This window comes from Panthera leo, chromosome E2 (assembly GCF_018350215.1).
Source record: "Panthera leo isolate Ple1 chromosome E2, P.leo_Ple1_pat1.1, whole genome shotgun sequence".
In the NCBI taxonomy this organism is placed as follows: Eukaryota; Metazoa; Chordata; class Mammalia; order Carnivora; family Felidae; genus Panthera; species Panthera leo.
Genome location: NC_056693.1, coordinates 47,134,385 through 47,146,190, shown reverse-complemented (window position 1 = coordinate 47,146,190; position 11,806 = coordinate 47,134,385). Strand labels below are relative to the sequence as shown.

Genomic DNA, 11,806 nt, shown 5'->3' with positions numbered 1-11,806 from the left:
GCGGGGGGTCTGGAGAGGCGGGACTAAAGGAGCATCCAATCACAGACTTTGGAGGGGGGCCTCGCCTCCATCCTGGCACCCCGGAGACCACCCAGCCTCGCCCCCTCTTTGGTCTTTCTTCAGCCCCGTCAGCACCCCCCAGCAACCTAACCTTTCCTGGACCTGTGAACTCCACCCTGACAGTCAGCTCCGATCCTGGTTTCTTACCTCACCTTTGAGTTCAGCCACAAAACCCACATCCCCCAACCACAGCTCCACCGCAGGCTCCCCCTCTGCTTAGCCCAACCTTAGTCTCTCCCCCAACCCAAACCCTCTTCTCTTGCTTTCCCCGACGCTTCACGGTTTCTTCGTCCGCCTAGACATTTAATGTGTACCCAGACCTAGGGGCCACAGGCCTTTGTAGGGGGGGCCACGTTCTGCTGTCCGAACTTCAGAGGAGAAAAACCTTTAGACTTCAGGAAAATCTTTAGATTTATTTTAGGCATTTAAGTCTCCAACATGCTTCTTAACTAGTAAAATAACAGTAGCTGTAGACCTAGGGGCATAGGATATAGAATAGCACAGGATATAGAATAGAGTAACTTTGGCACTGTTACCACTTAAGGGGCATTTGAGGCAATAGAAAGTGGTTAGATTCACTTCCTAATAAGACACCTCCTTCCCTTGTCATCATCCCTGCTTCTTCACTACTTTGTTTCCTTCCTCTTATTCTGTCTTCTTGTAGAACGCCTAAGCTTGCCTCTGACAGAGCTTACTTGAAGTAGGGAATGCGGTGAAAAGCAGATGGGATCTGGTAAGAGCAGATCTAGCCTGGAGTCCCAGCTCTGCCACTGACCAGCCTGGTGGCTTTGGACAAGTCCCTATTCTGAACCTCTGCTTCCTGAAATGTAAAATGGATAATAAGGTAATAATTCCTAACCTCTATTCTCATAGGGTTGTTGTAATCATAGGATTAAGTAAAATGAAGATATGAAAGTATTGGGTAAGTAGTTCTTGTGCTTCCTGGCCCCAGGAAGGCAGCAGAGCTAATGTTTTTAAAGCAACAAGGCCTGGTATTTGCATAAAGGACTCTTGCAAAATGTTCTTCCCATAAATCTCCAGTGAGATGATATCATTGTCTGCATCTTGTGTTTAATGTGAGAGAATGGCTGTATTGAAAGAACTTCGTACTTCACAAGTGTGTAGTAAATAGTTTCATTCATTCATTTATTGTGGCTGGGATATTTAAGTAGAAATTATTCTTTAATTTCATTTAAGGAGACATTTTAATTCCTAAGTAGCCAGAAAATGGAATATTCTCATCTAACTAGAAGGTTTTTAGACAGTTTCATATCAGAATGCAAGCTGAAGGAATGCCTGGGTGGCTCAGTTGGTCAAGCATCTGACTCCTGATTTCAGCTCAGGTCATGATCTCACCGTTCATGAGTTCAAGCCCTGCATTGGACTCTGAGCTGACAGCACAGAACCTGCTTGAGATTCTCTCTTTGCCCCTCCCCTCCTTCTCTCTCTCTCAAAAAAAAAAAAAAAAAAAAAAAAGAAAAAAAAAAGTGCAAACTGGAATAAATTGCACTACTAGGTATTTACCTAAGGGTTACAAAAATATTAATTCAAAGAAATATATGCATCCCAATGTTTTTAGGAGCATTATCAACAATGGCCAAATTATGGAAAGAGCCCAAATGACCATTGACTAATGAATGGATAAAGAAGATATATATACACACACACTGGAATATTACTCAGCCATCAAAAAATAATGAAATCTTGCCATTTGCAATGACATTGATGGAGCTAGAGAGTATTAGGGTAAGTGAAATAAGTCAGAGAAAGACAAATACCATATGATTTCATTCTCATGTAGAATTTAAGAAACAAAACAAATAAACATGGGGAGGAGAGAGACAAAGCATAAAACAGACTCTTGACTATGTAGAGAAGAAACTGATGGTTACTGGAGGAGAGGTGGGTGAAGGGATAGGTGAAATAGGTGATGGGTATTAAGGAGGGCACTTGTGATGAGCACCAGATGTTGTATGTAAGTGTTGAAGCACTAAATTCTACACCTGAAACTAACATGTGCACTAATTAGAATTTAAATAAAAACTTGAGGAAAAAAAGAATGCAAGCTGGAATATACACTGGCTTTTATACTTAACAGTAATTCCTAATGAGCTGAGACTGAGAGATGCAAATATAGCTTTATTATGTCACTCTAAAGTTGACATAGATGATATTTTCTTTTAAAAAATGTTTATTAAAAAATGTTTTTTAATAAAATGCTTATTGGGGTACCTGGGTGGCTCAGTTGGTTAAGCACCTGACTTTGCTTCAGGTCATGACCTTGCATTTGTGAGTTTGAGCCCCCTACATGGGGCTCCACACTGACAATGCAAAGTCTGCTTGTGATTCTCCTTCTCTGTCCCTCTTTCTCTCCGCTCCTCCCTGACTTATGCTCTCTCTCTCTCGCTCTCTCTCAAAATAAATAAATAAACTTTAAAAATATTTATTTTGAGTGAAAGTGAGAGAGAGAGCAGGGAGGGGCATAGAGAGAGAGAATCCCAAGCAGGCTCTATGCTGATAGCTCCTCAATGCAGGGCTCAATCCCATGGATGTGTGCTCATGACCTGAGCTGAAATCAAGAGTCGGAAGCTTAACCCACTGAGCCACCCAGGTGCCACAACATAGATGATGTTTTCAACATGAAAAAAGCAAGGAGATAAAACATTAGGAGAAAGTCTCCAGTGAAATTTCTTGGCCTCATCATTAAGTTAGTATGTGAAGCTGGGCAGCTTGTTCTGATTCCTTGAGCTGCAAATAAAATAGGATCATAATGCTATTCTTATAACCCCCCTGTGTCTCCGATGTGGTGTGACTCAGGGTTATAATCAAATAAGGGAAAAATTACTAAATAAGGAATTAGTTTCTTTTTCCTCTGTTCTCACCTAAATTTGTGTATCTAGAAGACTTTTTCATTGATCATTTTCGGCTTCATTTTTTATTTCTACTTTCCCAATCAACTCACAGAGCTGTGCTATTCTTTTGCCATTTCAACCCTATAAACTTTTCCTTGAAATAGCTTCCTAATCTGTTTTATATTTACGGGCTTCTACAATGACCTTGTTAGGGCTTTACATTACAACTGCGTTGGTAAGATAATTTTAAAAATTCATTTAAAAACTTATTAAGATGGAAAATTTTATTAAGATATAATTCACATACCATGAAATTCACACTTTTTGAGAGGGAGTAAAGATTTTATTTTTAAGTAATCCCTCACCCAACATGGGGCTCAAACTTACAACCCCGAGATCAAAAAGTCTGCTCTACCAGCTGAGGCAGGCAGGAGTCCCTGAACTGCACACGTTTAGAGTGTGTATTTCACTGGTTTTTAGTATATTCACAAGGTTGTGCAACATCACCATTATCTAATTCCAAAACATTTTCATTGCCCCAAAAAGAAACTCCATACTCATTAGTAGTCATTCCCACTTTTCCTCCGCCCCTCCCCCATATCCCTTGGCAACCACTCATCTACTTTCTGTCTCTGTGGATTTGCCTATTCTGGATGTTTCACATAAATGGAATCATACAATATGGGGCCTTTTGTGTCTGTTCCTTTCCCTTAGCAGAATGTTTTCAAGGTTCATTCATGTTATAGTATGTGTCAGTACTTCATTCCTTTTTTTATTTTTTAAAAATTTTTTGAGTAAATTCTACCCCTAATATGGGTTCTAACTCATGACATTTGGGGTCTAACTCATAACCATGATCAAGGGTCACATGCTCTACAAACTGAGCCAGCCAGATGCCCCAATACTTTATTTCTTTTTATGGCCAAATAATATGACAGTGTATGGATGTAATACATTTTATTTCCATTTACCAGTTGATGGATATTTGTGTTGTTTCCACTTTCAGGCTATTTTAAAAAATGTTGCTGTGAACATTTGTGTATAATTTTTGTATGAACATACGTTTTCAATTCTCTTAGGTATATACCTAGGAGTGAAATTGCTGGGTCATATGGTAACTCTATGTTTAACTTTTTTGAGGAGCTGCCAAATTGTTTCCCAAAGTGCCTGCATCATTTTATATTTCCTACCAGCAATGTAGGTGGGTTCCAATTTATCCACATCCTAGACTATACTTGTTACTATTTTTCTTTTTCACTATAGCCATTGTAGGGGTATGAAGTAATATCTCATTGTGGTTTTGATTTACCTTTCCCTGATGGCTAAAGATGTTGACCACCTTCTTATACATGCTTATTATTGACCATTTGGAGAAGGTTTTAGCAAGACATGGGCTCAATGACACTTTCCACAGATATTTACTTTCATGTTTTGAACAAAGTTGCAATAATGTCAACTATTCCGAAAGTTTTCCAAACACACTATGCTACTGAGGGCATGGGGAAATAGAAACTCTCATACATTGGTGGCAATGTAAATTGAACTACCTCTTTCAAGGGTGATTTGGCAATATCTATTAACATTAAAAATATACCTACCCTTGATCCAGTTCTGCTTCCGGGAATTTACCTAATAAATACAATCCATGCAGGCCAATATCTAGTCATTGCAGCATTGTTTACAGAGGCAAAATATTGGAAATAATCTAAATTCACATCAATAGAACAGTGTTAAAAAATTATAGTATATGTATATATTGGAATATTATTCAGCCCTTTAAAAGAATGAGAATTATTGAAAACTGCTGATATGGAACAATCTCCAAGATATATATCTTAAAATTTCTCTTTATTTTTATTTATTTTTGAGAGAGAGAGAGAGAGAGACAGAGTGTAGGTGGAGAGGGGCACAGAGAGAGAGGGAGACACAGAATTGGAAGCAGGCTCCAGGCTCCGAGCTGTCCGCACAGAGCCCGATGCAGGGCTCTAACTCACAAACCTCAAGATCATGACCTGAGCCGAAGTCAAACGCTTAACTGACTGAGCCACCCAGGTGTGCCTCCAAGATGTATATCTTAATGTATGTTGCAGTACAAGTTATAGGTTACCATAAATAGTATGCTAGTAGTACATGTGTAGAAGAAAGGCATATATATTTATATAGTTTTATGTGCCCATATCACTGGAAGGATTTTGAAAGCATTAAACATTATCTGTTTAATACACCGTTCTAAGAGCTTTTTGTAATTAGCACATTTAAAACAATTTTATTAAGGTAGGTGGTGGTATTCCCATTTTACAGATGAGGAAACTGAGGCACAGAGAGATTAAGTAACTTGCTCTAAGGCACCAGAATCTGGTAACAACAGTTCTTCTATTTCTAGGGTGAGGGACTAAAAGACTAAGGGGCAAAGGACGGAGATTTAGTGTTTACTGTAAATCTTTTTCAGCTGTGTGTGTGTGTGTGTGTGTGTGTGTGTGTGTATTGCTGTTTATGCATTACCGTAAAAAAATTTATTTTAAAAGTTTATTTGCACCATTAGGAAAATGGGCAAAACCTATAATGAGCACACTATTTACAAGCTAGTCAATCTTACTAATGTTCAAAGATATGCAACTTAAAATAATTTATTAGTTTCAAAAAGATTAGAAAGATTGACAATGCCCACAGTTGGGGAGTATGAGGAAATGGGCATGCACATATACTATTACTAGGAGGATAAAATTATAGAACCTTCTGGGAGAACTGTCTGGTAACAGGTTGTACTAGTTTGCTAGGGCTGCTTTAACAAAGTCCCACAAACTGGGTGGCTTAAACAACAGGAATTTATTGTCTCATGATTCTGGAGGCTAGAAGTTCTACATCAAGGTATTAATAGGGTTAGTTCCTTCTGAGAGCTATTAGGAAGAATTGGTTCCAGGCCTCTCCTGAAAGCTTCTGGTGGTTTGTTGGCAATCTTTGGTGTTTCTCAGTTTGTAGATGCTTTGCTTTTGCCTTCATCTTCACTTGGTGTTCTCCCTGCATGTGTGTCTATCTCCAAATTTCACCTTTTTATGGGACACAAGTCATATTGGAGTAGGGCTGTCTCGAAGGACCTCATTTTAATTTGACTACCTCTGTAAAGACCCAGTCTCCAAGTAAGGTCACATTCTGAGATACTGGGGGTTAGTATCTCAACATACGAATTTGGAGGGGGGTGGGGACACAGTTCAGCCCATAACGTGGGCATCAAAAATTTAAATATGCATACCCTTTGACCTAGCATTACCACTTATGGGAATCTGTCTTGAATAAATAGTCTGAGGAAAAATAGTCTGAAAGTATTCATATATATATTTAGAACAATATTCATTATAGTACATTACAGAACATTACTGGAATCAGCCTAAGTATCAATAAGAGATGATTGGCTAAATAATGGTGTACCTGCTTCCATTGTTAAAGATGGATCTATATGTATTGACAGGAAAAGATATGTAGAATGGAGTGTGTGGCTGGCTCAGTTGATAGAGTATGGGACTCTTAAGTTCTAGTTCCATGTTGGGTGTAGAGATTACTTTTTTTTTTTTTTTAATGTTTATTTACTTATTTTGAGAGGGTGGGAGGGGCAGCGAGAGGGAGGAAGAGAGAGAATCCCAAGCAGGCTTCATGCTCAGTGTGGAACCCAATGCAGGACTCAGTCCTATGACCATGAGATCATGACCTGAGCCAAAGTCAAGAGTCAGACACTTAACTGACTGAGCCACCCAGGCGTCCCTGTAGAGATTACTTAAAAATAAAAACTTTAAGTGTCTGACTTTGGCTCAGGTCATGAACTCATGGGTGGTGGGTTCGAGCCCTGTGTTGGGCTCTATGCTGACAGCTCAGAGCCTGGAGCCTGCTTTGGATTCTGTGTCTCGCTTTCTCTCTGTTCCTCCCCCACTTGCACTCTGTCTCTCATTTAAAAAAAATCTTTAAAAAATGATATACAGGATATATTAAGTATAAAAAGCAGGTTTACTGACAGTTTGCATATTATTATTTGTGTTAAATTTAAAATAATAACAAAATTTTAAATAATGTATTCCAAAAAATTAATAATGGCATGAGGAGTCTTTCATTAAACCCCACACATATACTTTCAAATTAGTAAAAACAAACATATTTTTACTTTCAAAAAAAGAAGGTATTAAATTCAGTCCCCTTTATCCTGCTTTTAAACTAAATGCAGAACAGAATCATAATATATTTAATGCTGGAAACTTGGTTTAATCTGGTAGTTTCTGGGGGGGAAACTACTACTTCCCATGGAGATATATAATAGCCTAGTATAAACACACACACTTTTTGTTTTCTGAACACTTTGAAAGTAAGTTGCAGACAACATGATCCTTCACTTTTACATAGTTCAACATACATCTCCTAAGAATAAGGGGATTCTCCTACACTGTGATTACACTTATGAAACAATGATTATGCTTATGAAAATTAACAATAATTTCATAATGTCTAATATTAAACACACATTTGAATTTCTTAAGTTGTTCCCCCAGTATCTTTCCTTTTTTTAACCAGGATCCAATTGAATTTTATGTATTTTATTTGGTTATTATGTCTCATTAGTCCCTTTTAATCTAGAGCCAGTTTTCTGGTAGAAGATTCCACATTTTCCATTTAAATGATTAGTATATATGCTGTTTATTTAATCCCCTTCATGACATAGACTTAGTTTAAAAAACTTTGTTAGGGGGCGCCTGGGTGGCTCGGTTCCTTAAGCGTCCACTTCTGCTCAGGTCATGATCTCATGGCTCATGGGTTCGAGCCCCACGTTGGGGCTGACAGCTGACAGCTCAGAGCTTGGAGCCTGCTTTGGATTCTGTCTCCGTATCTCTGCCCCTCCCCTGCTCGCACTGTGTGTGTCTCTCTCTCTTGAATGTAAGTAAACATTAAAAAAATTTGTTTTTAATTTGTTATGAACTGTTTTTTTATTGTGGTAAAATATACATAATCTAAAAGTTAGCATTAAAATTAAAAAAAAATGTTTATTTATATTTGAGAGAAAGAGAGAGGAAGAGCACGCAAGGGGGAGGGTAGAGAGAGAGAGGGAGACAGAGAATCTGAAGTAGGCTCCAGGCTCTGAGCTGTCAGCACAGAGCCTAATGCAGAGCTCAAACTCATTAACCGACTGAGCCACCCAGGCACTCCTAAAAGTTAGCATTTTAACCATTTTTAATTGTACAGTTCAGTGGCATTAAGTACATTCACATAATCATAGCCATCACCCCCATCCACCTCCAGAACTTTTGTTTTGCCAAACTGAAACTCTGTGCTTATTTAACAATAATTCCCACTTTCCCCTCCCTCTAGCCCCTGGTAGTCATTATTCTGCTTTCTCCCTCTCTGAATTTCTACTTTCTCCCTGTCTGAATTTGACCTCTTTAGGTACCTCATATAGATGGAACTACACGGTGTATGTCCTTTTGTGACTGGCTTATTTCCCATACTAGAATGTCTTCAAGGTTCATCCATGTTGTAGATGATGTGTCAAAATTTCCTTCCTTCTTAGGCTGCATAATATTCCATTGCGTGTATGTACCACATTTTATTTATCCAGTCTTCGCACCATGTAGTTGGGCTGCTTTCACCTTTTGACTTATTGACTATGAACATTTGAAGACATGCTTAAGGGTAGGGATAATTGTACAGTAACTCTCATCCAATTAAACAATTTCAAGATTTTTGTGCCATTTTACCCCTTTGCAAAGTATTCGTTTCTTAAAAAATTTAAAAAAGACATTTTCTTACAAAATCTCAATGCCATTTTCATGCTTATAAAAGAACAACTCTTTGGTTAGTTAGTATCTTGTAATACTTCGTCCATAAAGTAATTTCCCTGATTGTCTCAAAATGTCTTTTATAGTTGGCTTGTTTGAATCATTAAACAAGATCCACACACATTCCATTTGATTGCAGTGTCTCCAAGGCTTTTTAAATTCAAGCAATCTGCCTTCACTTCTATTTTTTTTAGATGCCATTACCTTATTGCACAACGGGCTGAATTATATTTGCATGCATTTACAGAGGAAAAAACCCCACACATTTTAAAAGAACCAAACACTGTATTTTGAGGTTCTGGAACCGGTTTTATTTAGAAATACTGCAAGTGGTTATAAAAACAGTATATCTAAATTCATAAAAACCTCATACTGTTACGCATAGTCCATCCATCCTTGTCATATGACCGCATTATAATTTAGCAAACCACAGTGTTGATCCCGGTAGATGAAGCCTTTACGGCAGGGGGCAGGGTTACCTCCTTCTAGAAGCCAAGAGCCTAAGAAGCCCCTTCCAATAGTAAGCAGAGAATAGTTTTCAAGTGGAAAACAAAGACAACTATATCCAAGTTTCCTCTGAATACAGAGATATGGTAAGTTTCTGGAGAACGTGGTGTTGAGGAAACATACTAGTGAATTATATAATACAGGCTAGAGAGTCTGGTTAAAATAGTAATGAGACTTGGTTTTAAAAGGGGGCAAGACTATTGGAGGGGATCGATGGAGTGATGGTGGGCAACTAAGGGAATAGGGTGAAGGGTCGGATAAAAAGCCTTTAAAGGGTGGAAACCTGCTCAGTCATTGCCGCCGGAGGAAAGAAACGGACACCAGGGAAAGCCCCCAGGGCCACTGGAGTTGAGCGAGGCACCGGAGCAAATCTCTAGGAGTAACACTGGGTGTTTAAAAGGTAGTGCTGGAGCGGATTTTTCGAGGGCATGGAACAATGCGGAAAAAGGAATTCAGCACAAAGCAGGTGAACAAACCACTCCCTCCTGCCTCCCTGCGCCCAGGTCAAGCTATGCGATACCCAGGACGCGCCTCTACCGGAGAACGCTAATGCAGATGGCGTGAAGTCTTAACGCGTCACCACCCATGCCTCCGCCGCGGGAAGTAGTCCCCATTGCACCGGCTCCGGAGGGAGCTCAGTGAGGGAGCTTCCCAGTCCCTCCGAACGTGAGTTCCGGGCGGGGCGGGAACGCAGCCAATCCCTGGAAAGGGGGGCGTGGCTAGCTTGGCCTCGCAGATTCCTCCGCCCGCGCTTGCTTATGCTGAGGCTGAGGGACCCGCCATTTTGGATGCTGGTCTTTGAGTGCTAAGTCTGTCTCAGCCGTTTTTGCACCTGGATTCAGCCAGGTGAGTGTGGCAGTCTCAGCGTCAAGGGTCTTTGTTTTCCTCCTCCCACTGCGCTCCGTATCTGGAAGTCCCAAATCTGGGGTTCAGACGACCCCCAGGTGGCAGTTGAGAAAGGGAAGGATCCTGGGTTTGGGGGTCAGGCCGGAGGTCAGGCCCGAGAGTCCGCGGTGCGGGAGGCCTAATGGAGGCCGGGGTTGGGGGCGTGGCAGGGCCTCGAGCAGCTCGGGAGACCGCTGGTCTTGGTTACTTGAAGCGGCGAAACTTTCCCGTTGTCATTCCTGCTTCGAGGCGGAAACGCCACGGCCTCGGCTCTGCCTCCCGATGGTGACAGGGCTCGTTCTGCGGTTTCGGTGACACCCCTGTGCCGTTTCCACTGGTTCAGAGAGACTTCGGGAAGGTCGGTGTCTCCGGTGTGCGCGACAGTCTGATCGCCTCCACCTGGAGGGGCGGCCCCCTGAGGTGGTGCCTGTGGGGGGGTGGGGGGCCCTGGACTTGGGCCCCCTTTGGCCAGAGAAAATGGCCTTTTTCTGTTTTGAGCAAGCAGCGGTCTTCGCCCCTTTTCGCAGACCCCTACGTGTGTTATGAGAGACCTTGTGAGAAGCCGGAGGCCCTGTCCTTGTCTCTCCCCTCTTTGTGTTCTCAGCGCTCCTCCTCCGGGGTGCCGGAGTTGAGGATTTGAAAACTCCAGCAGCGTAAACTTCTGCAAGGATAGGGATCCATGGAGGGTCCGTTTACAATTAGACAGTAGGAAAGACAACACTTTCATTTTCTGTTGCAGTAAAATAAAAAACAAAAGCCGGTCATAAGTAACTTTTTGGGGACTTGTAGTTTTCTCTATTATGCATATATATTTTTAAGTTTTCATTAAAATTTCAGGCAGACAAATGTAGACAGTATAATGAATTCCCTCCTCTTCCAACTTCAGCGATCAATTCAGAGCCAATTTTGTTTTGTTTGTGTCCCTCCTTGTGTATGTTAACAAAATAGTGGTTGAGATATGTGTGTGTGCGCGTAAACATGTAGAAGTTTATTGACTACCTACACTCCAGTTGTCCATGGGAAATTTTCTTTTTTTAAAATGTTTATTTTGAGAGCACGCCAGTGGGGTAGGGGAAGAGAGAGAGGGAGAGAATCCCAAGTAGGCTCCGTGCTGTCTGTGCACAGCCCAAGAAGGGCTCCATCTCAGGAACCTTGAGATCATGACCTGAGCGGAAATCTGTAGGCAGAGGCTTAACTGAGACACCCAGGTGCCCTGGGAAATTTTTTTACAGCTTCCTCAGAATTACATCTTCTGGGATAGGAAGACTTGGTAGTATCCTTTTGTTAGAAGAGAAAGGAGTGTTTTGAAAATTTAGTGTTAGTATTGCATTTCGAAGTCACCTAGTTTGTTTTTTTTTTAACTTCATTTGTTTTGAGAGAGAGAGAGAGAGAGAGCAAGGAAGGGGCAGAGAGAGAATCCCAAGCAGACTCTGTGCTGTCAGTGCAGAGCCCGACTTGGGACTCCGTCTCTGGAACTCTTGAGATCATGACCTGAGCTGAGATCAAGAGTTGGACACTTAACAGACTGAGCCACCCAGGCAGTCCTAAAGTCACCTAGTTTCTTAAATGCTCTCATTTTTAAACTAGTGTTATTGTTTTGTCCAAATTACTTGTTTTTATTCTCTTCCTGTGCCTCTGGGCTTCTAAGCGATCAGGACCCTCCAGAATCCCCAACTCTAGTCTGCTTAA

The 11,806-nt window shown here is 41.0% G+C and overlaps 1 protein-coding gene across 4 annotated transcripts in view; it reads left to right on the top strand.

Moving 5' to 3' along the window:
- Positions 1-57: 57 nt before the first annotated feature.
- LOC122208681 (IST1 homolog) overlaps positions 58-11,806 on the top strand; it is a 47,255-nt gene continuing 35,506 nt past the window's right edge. For 2 of the 4 annotated variants that reach the window (XM_042919998.1, XM_042919995.1), the window contains exon 1: positions 9,976-10,078. The gene's annotated coding sequence lies outside the window, so the exon portion shown is untranslated. Of the gene's footprint in view, positions 905-9,810; positions 9,899-9,975; positions 10,079-11,806 lie in introns of those variants that run through there. The other 2 variants (XM_042919997.1, XM_042919996.1) reach the window with 2 other exon arrangements.